At 42.0% G+C, this 12,471-nt stretch overlaps 1 non-coding gene across 1 annotated transcript; it reads right to left on the bottom strand.

Annotated features, from left to right (window-relative positions):
• Window positions 1-11,474: 11,474 nt before the first annotated feature.
• LOC111825084 lies at window positions 11,475-11,578 on the bottom strand. The gene has a single exon (XR_002828191.1). It is a non-coding gene; the product is annotated as a U6 spliceosomal RNA (small nuclear RNA).
• Between the last annotated feature and the right edge of the window lie 893 nt (window positions 11,579-12,471).

Here is a 12,471-nt window from a genome sequence, read left to right on the forward strand (position 1 = left end):
CCCTCCCATTCAAAACAGGCTCCCTAAATTAGAAAGGAAGCCTAAACCAGGTCCTGCGGCTCCTAGGAGCTCCATGTCTAAATTTCAAAGGGCGATAAGAGAAGCTGAAGCTAATGGAGATCTTGAGTTCTCACTCTGCTTCCCAGTTGCATATGAGAATGAGTTTGATGAGGACGAAAGCCCCACCTGGGAGGCTATACCTTACAAAATACTTAAAGAATTAAAATTGGCCTGCTCTGAATATGGTCCTCTAGCTCCTTACACACTAACCTTGGTAGAAACCCTAGCCAATAAATGGATGACTCCTTATGATTGGTCACAGGTTTGTAAATCCTGTCTCTCAGGAGGCAATTACTTATTATGGAAAACTGAATATGATGATCTTGCTAAGAAAGCTGTAGCCACTAGCAAAAATTCCAGAGGAGGAGTAACCCTAGACATGATATTAGGAGAAGGTGATTTTAACACGGCTCAGGAACAAATGTATATGCCCAAAGAGGCACTTATTAAAGTAACCAGTTGTGCAGTAAATGCCTGGAAATCCCTACCTTATACAGCAGGAAAAACAACCTCCCTCACAGAGATTAAACAGAAGGTCGAGGAACCATATCAGGATTTCCTTTCTCGCCTCATACAGGCAGTCAAGAGAGTAATCAATAATGAAGAGGCTGCCGATATCCTAATCAAACAACTGGCTTTTGAAAATGCTAATAATACCTGTCAGGCTTTATTAAGGCCGATTCGCAGAACGGGAACTATAAATGATTTTATAAAACAGTGTGCTGATGTAAGTCCAGCATTATACAGGGTGTAGCTATAGCTGCAGCTCTCAAAGGGGAGACATACCCTCAATATGTACAGGGCATAGGACAAGCCAGCAATAATACAGGTAATAAAAGAAATATGAACTGCTACTCTTGTGGCTTATCTGGGCACTTTAGCAGAGAATGCCCAAATAGAAATAATAATACTCAAGCCAGATGGCAAGCTCCTCGACGGCCTGGAAATACATCAGGGAATAATATTAATCCTCCAAAAACCGTTTGTCCCCGATGTCAGAAAGGATTCCATTGGGCAAAGGAATGTAGATCAAAATACCATAAAAACGGTCGGTCTTTAAATTCTACAAACCGCTACCAAGGAGGTTCTATCCCATCACCTCAATCGGGAAACTTGAGAAGGGGCCAGCCCCAGGCCCCTGCAATGATAGGGGCAACAATCCTCAACCCCTTTGCAAATTTCAATCAGTCAGTGACCTCTTCAGAGCAACCCCAGGCAGTGCAGGATTGGACCTCCATTCAACCACCCATGCAATACTAACCCCAGACTCGCCAGTAGCAGCCATTCCTACAGGAGTGTCTGGGCCGCTGCCTGAGGGAACTGTAGGATTAATATTAGGGCGGAGCTCCACCTCGTTACAGGGGATCTTGGTCCTCCCAGGAGTTGTTGATGCAGACTACACAGGAGAAATACAGATTTTACTTTCCCCACCCACCACAACGATACAGATTCAGCCCAACCAGAGAATTGCCCAATTACTCCTGTTACCAATACATAAAATAGGGACAGCTGTTACCCAGGAAGCTAGAGGGGTCGGAGGCTTTGGATCTAGTGATGCAGCATTTTGGATACAAGAAATCCATGCTACTCGACCTACAAAAATTTTACAAATTCAGGGAAAACCAATTGAAGGTATATTGGATACAGGAGCAGATGTTTCCTGCATAGCAGGGAAGGATTGGCCCTCTTCATGGCCCACGCATACCACCTCCACTTCCCTAGTAGGACTAGGCAAGGCATCTAATGTAAAAAAGAGTTCTCAGATTTTAACTTGGGCTGATGAAGATCAACATTCAGGAACATTCTGTCCCTATGTAATTACGACTATCCCCTTTACATTATGGGGAAGAGATATCTTGTCTCAAATGGGAGTTCTATTATATAGCCCCAGTGATAGAGTAACATCACAGATGCTAGACATGGGATTTAATCCAGAAAAGGGATTAGGAAAAGAAAGTAATACCTCACACTCCTCGACAGGATTTATAATTGGAGCCATTGCCCATAGGACTGCTGATCCCATAGTCTGGAAATCATCACAACCAGTATGGGTCGAGCAATGGCCCTTAACATCTGAGAAAATATCAGCAGCCCGACAATTAATTGATCAGCAATTAGCAGAGGGACATATAGAGCCATCAAATAGTCCCTGGAACACACCCATATTTGTAATAAGAAAGAAATCAGGCAAGTGGAGACTTTTGCAAGATCTAAGAGCCATAAATGACACCATGGAAGATATGGGCTCCTTACAACCTGGATTGCCCTCCCCTGTGGCAATTCCACAGGAGTATTGTGTTGTTGTTATTGACTTACAGGATTGTTTTTTCACTATACCTCTTCACCCAGCTGATTGTCAAAGGTTTGCATTCAGCATACCATCAGAAAACTTTAAACAGCCTTATCAGAGATATCAATGGAAGGTTCTCCCACAAGGGATGAAAAATAGTCCTACATTATGTCAAAAGTTTGTAGATCAGGCATTGCAAGTTATTAGAAAGAAATTTTCAGATCTATATCTTATTCATTATATGGATGATATTTTACTAGCTCATAAAGATCGGGCTACTTTACAGGAAATTCTTACTCAGACCGTCCTTGCTTTAGAAGAACATGGTCTAAAAATAGCCCCAGAAAAGATTCAGACTGAACCTTCTTTTTCCTACTTAGGCAGAATATTACATACCTCTACTATCACCCATCAGCCTTTACAATTAAGAAAAGATCATTTAAACACATTAAATGATTATCAGAAACTATTAGGTGATATCAACTGGGTCAGGCCATATCTAAAAATAACCACTCTTGACTTAAAACCTCTATTTGACATTTTAAAGGGAGATTCTAACCCTAAGTCTCCCCGACAATTAACTGTAGAAGGAGAAAAGGCTATAGCAAAAATAGAACAGGCCATCAATAAACAGCAACTACAGTATCTAAATTATTCCAAATCTTGGGCCTTAATTATTCTAGCCACTAAATATACTCCTACAGGATGTTTATGGCAGGAAGGACCATTAGAATGGATACATTTACCTGTCACTCCTAGGAAGATTGTACCATCCTATCCTTCCCTAGTGGCCACTCTCATTATCAAAGGTAGACGCCGCAGTATCGAACTCTTTGGAAGAGAAGTTACTGAGATAATAATACCTTATAAAAGAGAACAATTAGACACACTATTACAATTTGAAGAAGAGTGGCAAATAGCTATAGGTAACTTCCCAGGACAAGTTTTACATCATTTGCCAAGATCACCTATATTGCAATTTCTCTCCCTACATCCATTTATATTTCCTATTAAATGTTCAAAAGAGCCATTATCACCTCCTGCCTCCTTAGTATTCACAGATGGCTCCTCTAATGGTAAGGCAGTAACAATCATTGACTCAATAACCCATGTTCAACAAACCCTAGAGACGTCAGCCCAGAGAACAGAGCTTTTGGCAGTCATTTATGCCTTTGAACAATTGCAACAGGTTCCCTTTAACTTGTACACTGACTCTCAATATATAGTTAAATTATTTCCTCATATTGAGACCGCCTCTCTCCCACAAGGAAGAACAGCCATTTTCTCCTTGTTAACTCAGCTACAAACTTACATTCATAAACGAGAAAAGGCTTTCTATATTGGACATATTAGAGCTCATTCCTGTCTACCAGGACCCTTAAGCGAAGGAAATTATCAGGCGGATCTACTAACTCGCCCAATAGTTTGTACAGCTCTAGAAGAAGCCCGGCGGTCTCATGCCATTCATCATCAAAATGCTTCTGCTCTCCGTCTATATTATCGCATATCTAGAGAAGCTGCTCGAAGTATTGTGCGTGACTGCGGCCATTGTCCTACTCATTTTCCTAGCCCTGCTACTGGAGTTAATCCTAGAGGACTTAGACCCTGTGACTTATGGCAGATGGATATTACTCATGTCCCATCTTTTGGCAAACTTTGCTATGTGCATGTTTGTATTGATACCTTTTCTCATGTTATCCTTGCTTCTGCACGTACAGGAGAAGCCTTTAAAGATGTAAGTCAACATTTATTCCAATGTTTTTCCTACCTAGGAATACCAAGGGCACTTAAAACAGACAATGGGCCTGCCTATACCTCTAGAGCTTTTAAAAACTTATGCTCTACATTTGGCATCGCACATACTACAGGAATACCTTACAATCCTCAAGGCCAAGCAATAGTAGAAAAGGCTCACCAAACTTTAAAAACACAAATTAAAAAATTACAAGAAAATGAGTTTAAATATTCCTCTCCTCATCATGTTCTACAACATACTTTATTTGTAATTAATATACTAAATGTAGATTCTGAGGGAAATTCCCCGATGTACAGGCATTGGAACCCTGATCTAACTAAACCTAAAGTCCTCGTCAAATGGAGAGACTTGCTTACAGGAGCCTGGAAGGGACCTGATGTACTTTTAACCCGGGGGAGAGGATATGCTTGTATATTTCCACAGGACGCAGACTCACCTGTGTGGATTCCAGACCGTCTAGTCCGACCTTATGTCTCACCGCCCTCCATCTCCGCCTCAACCTAGCACACCTGACCAGTGCCCGTCTGCAGTAGATGTGCAGCCCTGAGCTGGAACCACCTGTCCATTGGAAGGATCACATGTGCCCCCTTTTTGTCTGTCCTTATGTTCCAGCTTTGCCCCATATCTCCTATTCTTTTTCTTTTTTTTTTTTCTTAATCTGACTACTTGTTTGCTGGTTCTTTGGCCTTTCTCCTTCTCTCCTGAACACAGCCTTTTCTAGAATCTCCCTACCCTACTGTTCCAGGAAGGGCACCTCCCTTTTCTGCGGTGACTGGGGGTGTTTGGTATATGCCTCATAGGTGGAGTTGTCTTGTGCCAAGAGCCTGACATCCTGGGCTGAGAAAGCCCTGTCCCGGGACTCTCCTTTGTCCTATATTGGCCCCTCTTACCCTTGTGTCAAGAGGGACCCTCTTCTTACAATCCAATTGCCCATAGCTGTTGCCTGAGCTCTCTGTTCATGCTGAGGTTGAAGCCTCATGGTGGCTGGTACCATGGATCTGTCTCTCGCCCAATGGCGTGAGCTGGACCCTCCCTGGAGAAGAAACCTGGGTTCCCCAAGATATGTGATCAATGCCGGGGCCCTGCCAGCAGGCGAGGGGATCCCAAGGCAGTTGCTGGGCGTGGAGGCCACGGGGGCGTAGGCTACCAATGAGACAGAACTGAACCTCACATCACCCTGCTTGGCCCCAGAGGATGGCTGGTTAGTCAAAGACGGGTAAGATTCCTCAGGGAGGAACAACCTAAGACAGGCACAGTCGCAGAGGGGCCAGCAGGAGAGAACTTGGGGGTCAACAAAGGTGGGGCACAGATCCTCACCCCCCAAATATGCAGGGGCTTGAACACTCGCCCCTTCTGAGGGAGGTCTCCTGCCCCCATGGCTGCTTCCCGCTTCCCACCCCCAGCTCAGATCGGGACCCAGATAACAGAAAGAGACTTGTCCCCGCTCAGATCAGGACCCAGGTAAAGACAGAGACTAGCTGACAGCAGCTGCCTTCTCACTGCAACAGGACTTGTTTCCCATTTCTACCTTGGACCACAGGGAAAGGGGCATCTGAAGGAAAGGGCTGTGTCAGGATGCTGCCTTCTTCCCTTTCTTCTCCCTCTTTTTTCTAAACACTTCCATGCCTTGTAGTTCTTTTGCTTTCTTTTCTTTTTCTCTCTACTACCCTCCATCCATAACAGCTGACCCAGAGGACACAGCTTACTCCTCCTTGGACACCGACACCACCATCAAGCACGGCCCTGATGGACCCTTTGATGCAGCCCTTCAACTCGCTGACGCTTTGGGAAGCCCATCGCCAATGACGCCACCTGCTAGCCAAATCAATAAGGACAACCAAACCACCGACTTGAGGACAGCTGAAATCTCTTGACTGAAGAGGCCGGCAACCTCCTAAGGAACGGGGCTCCTTGTGCGCTTCATCCACCATGTTTATAGCTATGCTTATTGTCATTGCTTGCTAGTCTTCTTCCGAGGCTTAAACAGCCCAATCCGAGAGGTGGCCACTGATTTGCATGCGCTATCATTTAAAAAATAAAAAAGGGGGAATTTGCCGGAAGCCAGTCCATCCTTGCTGCTTGACACAGTCGCTGCAGGAAAGAAACATCTGCACAGCATATGTTTCAATGGACCTGGCGTATATAGCATACTGTTCTTAATATGTTTGCTCCCTTTAGCGCCATGTGTTTTAACCAAGGTCACCTCTCCGAGAAAAGTTGTTTCCCCAGGTGGGGATCTTTCCCTGAGGTTAGGGAGGGGATACAACCCCTTAATTAAGCGCCAGGCGGGTAGTTAAGCTACATAATCTTTACTCCCTGGAATGGAGATAAGAAACGCCCTAACCTTTGTAATAGAAATTGACAGGATTAAAATCGGCTGGTATAAATACGGATGTAACAAGACAATAAACATCAGAACCTCATCAGTTCCTAACCATAGCTCCGACCAGAACTTTGGCTGGAAATCCTGGCTATAGGTCCTGACTACGCTGCTGATCAACTGAAGGCTGTCTTTGTGTCATTCCTTCTTCGCCGACTCCGTCCACACCTTTGGGGACCCCTGGACCCGCTGGGATTGGACCCCAGCAGTGAGCCTGGCTCCTGTGTTGAGCATCTGCCCCCTGGTCATTAGTGTGCATCATAGCAATGGGTCATTCCCCCGTTTGGTCGATTTGCATATTAGCCTTTTATTACTTAAGATGTTAGTCCTCTATTGGAAATGTTATTTGCACATATGCTCTTCATGTGCCAGTGAAGTCCCTCAGCCTGGCCTGGGGGATTGGGCTGAAATCAGTAATCTGACATCCCCCAAGGGATATAGTAGTGCATGAAGTGGCAGGTGAGCCTGGGCCAGGCACCGTGCCACTCCCACTCATCCCAGCCCTGCTGTGCCTACCACCAATGCTGCTCAGTAGGTTCACTGCCCCTACACTGCAGTCTCTGCGTAACCATCCTAGGGCGATACCGGCATGCCTGTGACCGAGAAGTGGCCACGGGCTTGTGTCCAGTCAGTCCTGATGTTGGTCCCGATTCTGGTCCCAGTCCTGGTCCGGATAGGGGAGGACCATCCAGGGGGAGTGTCCACGGGAGAGGCTCGCGCCTCCACAGCTTTGCTCGCCAGCCGTGAGCTGGGCATCTGGCGCCCATTGGTCAGCTGAGCGGCACTCCCTCTGTGGGAGTGCAATGACCACCAGGAGGCAGCTCCTGCATTGAGTATCTGCCCCCTGGTGGTCAGTGCTCATAGCGATTGGTTGAACAGTCAGAGGGACACTTAGCGTATTAGGCTTTTGTATATATAGATGAGTGTTGGATTTTATCAAATGATTTTCTGCTTCTATTGATATGATCATGTGATTTTTATCCTTCATTTTGTTTATGTGGTATGTTACGTTTATTGATTTGCGGATATTGTACTAACTTTGCATCCTTGAAATAAATCCCACTTGATTATGGTGTATGATTCTTTTAATAAATTGCTGGATCCAGCATGCTAATATTTTTTGAGGATTTTAGCATCTTTGTTTATCAGGGATATTGGCATATAGTGTTCTTACTTTGTAGTGTCTTTATCTAATTTTGGAATTAGGATAATGCTGGCCTCATAAATAAGTTGGGGCATATTCTCTTTTCTTAAATTTTTTGGAATATTTTGATAAAGATAGGTGTTAGTTATTCTTTGAATGTTTGGTAAAATTCACTGGTGAAGCTATCTGGTCCAGGACTTCTATTTGTTGGGAGTTTTTTTGTGTAGTGCTTCAATTTTATTAGTTATAATCAGTCTATTCAAATTTTCTGATTCTTCCTAATTCAGTTTTGAAAGATTGTATGTTTCTAAGAATTTATCTATTTTTTCCAGGTTTTCCCATATGTTGGCATATAGTTAATCATATTATTTTCTCACAGTCCTTTATATTTCTGTCATATTAGTTGTTACTTGTTTTTCATTTCTGATTTTATTTGGTTATTTTTTTTTCTTAATGACTCTTGTTAAAGTTTTGTTAATCTTGTTTATTTTTTCAAAGAACCAGCTCTTGGTTTCATTGATCTTTTATAGTGTATTTTAACACCCTATTTCATTGATTTCTGCTCTGATCTTTATTATTTTTTTTCCTTCTACTCACTGTGAGCTTTGTGTACTGTTCTTTTTCTAGTTACTTTAAGTGTAAAGTTAGATTGTTTATGAGAGGTTTTTTTTTGTTTCTTGAGGTAGGCCCATAATGCTATGAATTTTCTTTATGACTCCTTTCACTGTCTCACAGATTTGGGGTTGCTGTTTTATCATTTTCATTGGTTTCATGGTGTTATTTATTTCTCCCTTGATCTCATTGCTAATCCATTCATTGTTTAGTAACATGTTATTTAGCCTCCATATCTTTGAGTGTTTTTCAGTTTTTATCTTGTGATTAATTTCTAGTTTCATGCCATTGTCATCAGAGAAAATGCTTGATATGATTTCAATCTTCTTAAATTTGTTGAGATTTGTCTTGTGTCTTAACATGTGGTCTATCCTAGAAAATGTTTCATGTGCACTTGAAAATAATGTATATTCTGCTGCTTTGGTGTAAACTGCTCTGATATAAATTAAATCCATCTGACCTAGTGTGTCATTTAAGGCCACTGTCTTCTTGTTGATACTCTGTCTGGAAGATCTAGTCATTGATGTCAATGAGGTGTTAAAAACCCCCTACTATGACTGTATTACTATCAATTGATCACTTTATGTCCATCAAGATTTGCTTAACATATGTAGGTACTCCAACTTTGGGCACATAAATGTTTACAAGGGTTATATCGTCTTGTTGTATTGCCCCCTTACTCATTATGTAGTGTCTTTGTCTCTTATTATAACCTTTGTTTCAAAGTCTATTTAGTCAGATGTTCATATTGCTACCTGAATTTTTCCTTTCCATTTGCATGAAGTATCATTTCCCATCCCATTACTTTCAGTCTGTGTGTATCTTTCGTTCTGAGGTAAGTCTCTTAATGACAGCATACATATAAGACTTGTTTTCATATCCATTCAGTTACCTTATGTCTTTTGTTTGGAGCTTTTAAGCTATTTACATTTAAAGTGATTATTGATAGGTATGTATTTGTTGTCATTTTACTCTTTTAACTATGTTCCTTTGTTTTATGTTTTTTTCTTCTTCTTCCTCTTAAAAGAAGTCCCTTTAACATTTCTTGTAATACTGGTTTGATGGCAACAAAGTCCTTTAACTTTTTTTTGTTTGGGAAGTTAATAACATGGTCATAGGTCTTTAGTTTTTATTACTTTGAATATTTTATGCTAACCTCTTCTGATGTGAAATCTTTCTGTTGAGAAATCAGCTGACAGCCTTATGGAAGTGCCCTTGTAGGTAACTAACTGAATTTTTCTAACTGTTTTTAGTATTTTCTCTTTGTCTTTAACCTTTGCCATTTTTATTATGATATGTCATGGTCTAAGTCCTTTAGGTTTATCTTGTTTGGGACTCTCTGTGCTTCTTGGACTTGTGTGTCATTTTCCTTCACCAGGTTAGGGAACTTTTCAGTCATTATTTTTTCAAATAGATACTCAATCACTTCCTTCTGGCACCTTTATGATGAAATTGTTGGCATGCTTCTTGTTATCTCAATGATCCCTTAAACTGTACTCATTTTTTAACTTATTTTTTCTTTTTTCTTCTCTATTTGGGTGCTTTTTTTTTCCTTGTCTTTCAAATGTGCATTCTTCATTTCAGATAATTTATTCTTCATTTATGACTGTTTCTTTTTTAAAATATATTTTTATTAATTTCAGAGAGTAAGGGAGAGGGAGAGAGAAATAGAAACATCAATGATGAGAATCATTGATTGTCTGCCTCCTGCATGCCCCCTACTGGGAATAATGCCCATAACCCGCAGTCTCATTGATCACCTGTGCTGGGTACTTCAGGAACGTTCCTTCTGTGGGTTATGTGGGTCTCCTTTTGCAATTGAGTCTTGATTGTCTTTGGCATCTTCAAACACAGTTCAGGGCTGGGTCTGTGGCCACTCAGTAAATATCCCAGGGTCTACCAAGTCTGGCTTCCACCCACTGGGTGTTCTCACATCTTTGTGGTAGGATAGGGTCTCAGGAAATCATCTGGGTGTGGCCAGCAGAGTGTATCAGGCCCAAAACAGACCAAGATTTGGCCATGTGAAGAGAAGGCTCTATACCAGTCAGGCATGACAGGGAAACATTTCTCCCATTCTAGAGCCACACAACTCAGTCTGTCCCAGATCCTTCCAGACACCAATTATCAGCAGGGTGGGGCCATTGGGAGCCTGGAGGGTGGTGATAGTGGATCTCCCATGAGTGGAAGGCACCAGTCAGGTTCACAGGAAAGTATGGAAAATGGTTCCTGACCCAAAGCCTCACAACTTAGTCACTGATACCTTCTGAGTCTACCCAGAAATCTACACCCTGGTCCATGCATGTGACTCCTCATTGGGGCACAAGCTCAACAGGGTGGGGTGACAGGAGTCTGGAGGGTGGGACTATTGCATTCCCTGAAACTAATGCTATAAGTTTCTTGATTAAAAGCAATGATGTGTAAAATACCATGGTGGTTGGTGTAATTCTACAGATGGTAGTACTGACAGAAGCATTGTGTACAGGGAAGTCAAATATATATCCATAGAAAGTATCTATTCCAGTAAGGACAAAATCCTGCTAATTCTATGGTGTAATAAACAGTCCAATGTAATAAATCTGTCATCAGATAACTAGCTGATCACCTCAAGAAATAATTTGGGTTTAGTGTTGGTCTCTGCTGCTGATAGATTTGGCACTCAGCAGTGGCAGGAGCTTTGTCAGACTAAATGAGTGAAAGTCCATATTATTGAGCCCATGCATATCTTTCATCCCTGTCATCATGGCCACTTGTTTATGAGCCCATTGGGTGATGCTAGGGGTAGCTTGAGAAAGAGGCTGACTGGTATCCACAGAACAGGTCATCCTATCCACTAAATTATTAAAACCCTTTAGCTGAGCTCACTCTTTGATAAGCATTCACAGGGGACACAAATGTCTTCATGTGTTTTTTATATATTTTTATTAATTTCAGAGAGGAAGGGAGAGGGAGAGAGAGATAGAAACATCAATGATGAGAGACAATCATTGATCAGCTTCCTCCTGCACGCCCCCTATTAGGGATCAAGCCTGCAACCCAGACATGTGCCCTTGACCTGTTCAAACCCGGAACCCTTCAGTCCACAGACCCATGCTCTATCCACTGAGCCAAACCAGATAGGGCTCTTCATGTATTTTTTTACTCATCCACATAGATAAATTCATATACATTCCCCCCAAATTTATTTTTTAATTTATCTTTATTGTTAAAAGTATTATAGATGTCCTCCTTTTTGAAAAATATGGAACGCTTCATGAATTTGCATGTCATCATTGTTCAGGGGCCATGCTAATCTCTGTATCATTCCAATTTTAGTATATGTGCTGCCAAAGTGAGCACCCCACATTTCTTTAGCACCGATTTTCTAACTAGGTTCCTTCTACATACCTGGTCATTCAGCCAAAACCAATTGCCACAGGCCATGAATCAATATATCAGCTACTGTATGGTCATTTCTCCTTCCAAGAAAATTGAACAATGTGTTGTACTTTCCAGAGTTATGTACACTGAGAAGATTTCACTTTACCACAGTCCTTCATGTATATTACAGATGGGTTGCAGGGATACAGCAATCCACTTTCAGATGGCAGTTGCATGTAGTACAGAAACATCTATAAGAAAAGACCTGACTCTTTTTACCTGTCAACTGATTGTAGGGCACTCCCACTGAGGCCAAAGGTGCAGTCTGGGAGAGAGAAGGCAATGTAACAAAAGTGTAGATCCTGGGAATTTGGGCTACTTACTTGTACCTTCAGGGCCTTCCTAGGCCCAATCACATATATACTACTTCTATTTGAAGATGGAATGTGTTGTGTGAATGCACTTTATGGCTTGACTTGTTAAATCAGTTAACAAATAATTCACGAAGGGCAGCAGTTTCATAGTAACTTGGTGCCTATGGTTAAGTGTTCAGTGTCTAGTAAGGCCCAGTAACAGACCTAAATCTGTTTCTTAAGAGAAAAATAGTTATTTGCAGATTATGAGAGGTCCTTGCTCCAAAATTCTAAAGGCTTGTGCTATAATTCACCTATAGGGTCCTACCCAAGACTAAAAACAGCATCCCTGTCTGTCACTGATATTTCAAGAACCAATGGATCTGCTGGATCATATGGCCCAAATGGCAGAGGAGCTTACACTGCAAACTGGACCTTATTTTGCTCTGGGCCCCAATCAAAAGTAGCATATTCTTGGATTATTCCACAAATGGGCTGATATAACACACCCAAATGAGA

This window comes from Myotis lucifugus, unplaced genomic scaffold (genome assembly GCF_000147115.1).
Source record: "Myotis lucifugus unplaced genomic scaffold, Myoluc2.0 scaffold_13, whole genome shotgun sequence".
In the NCBI taxonomy this organism is placed as follows: Eukaryota; Metazoa; Chordata; class Mammalia; order Chiroptera; family Vespertilionidae; genus Myotis; species Myotis lucifugus.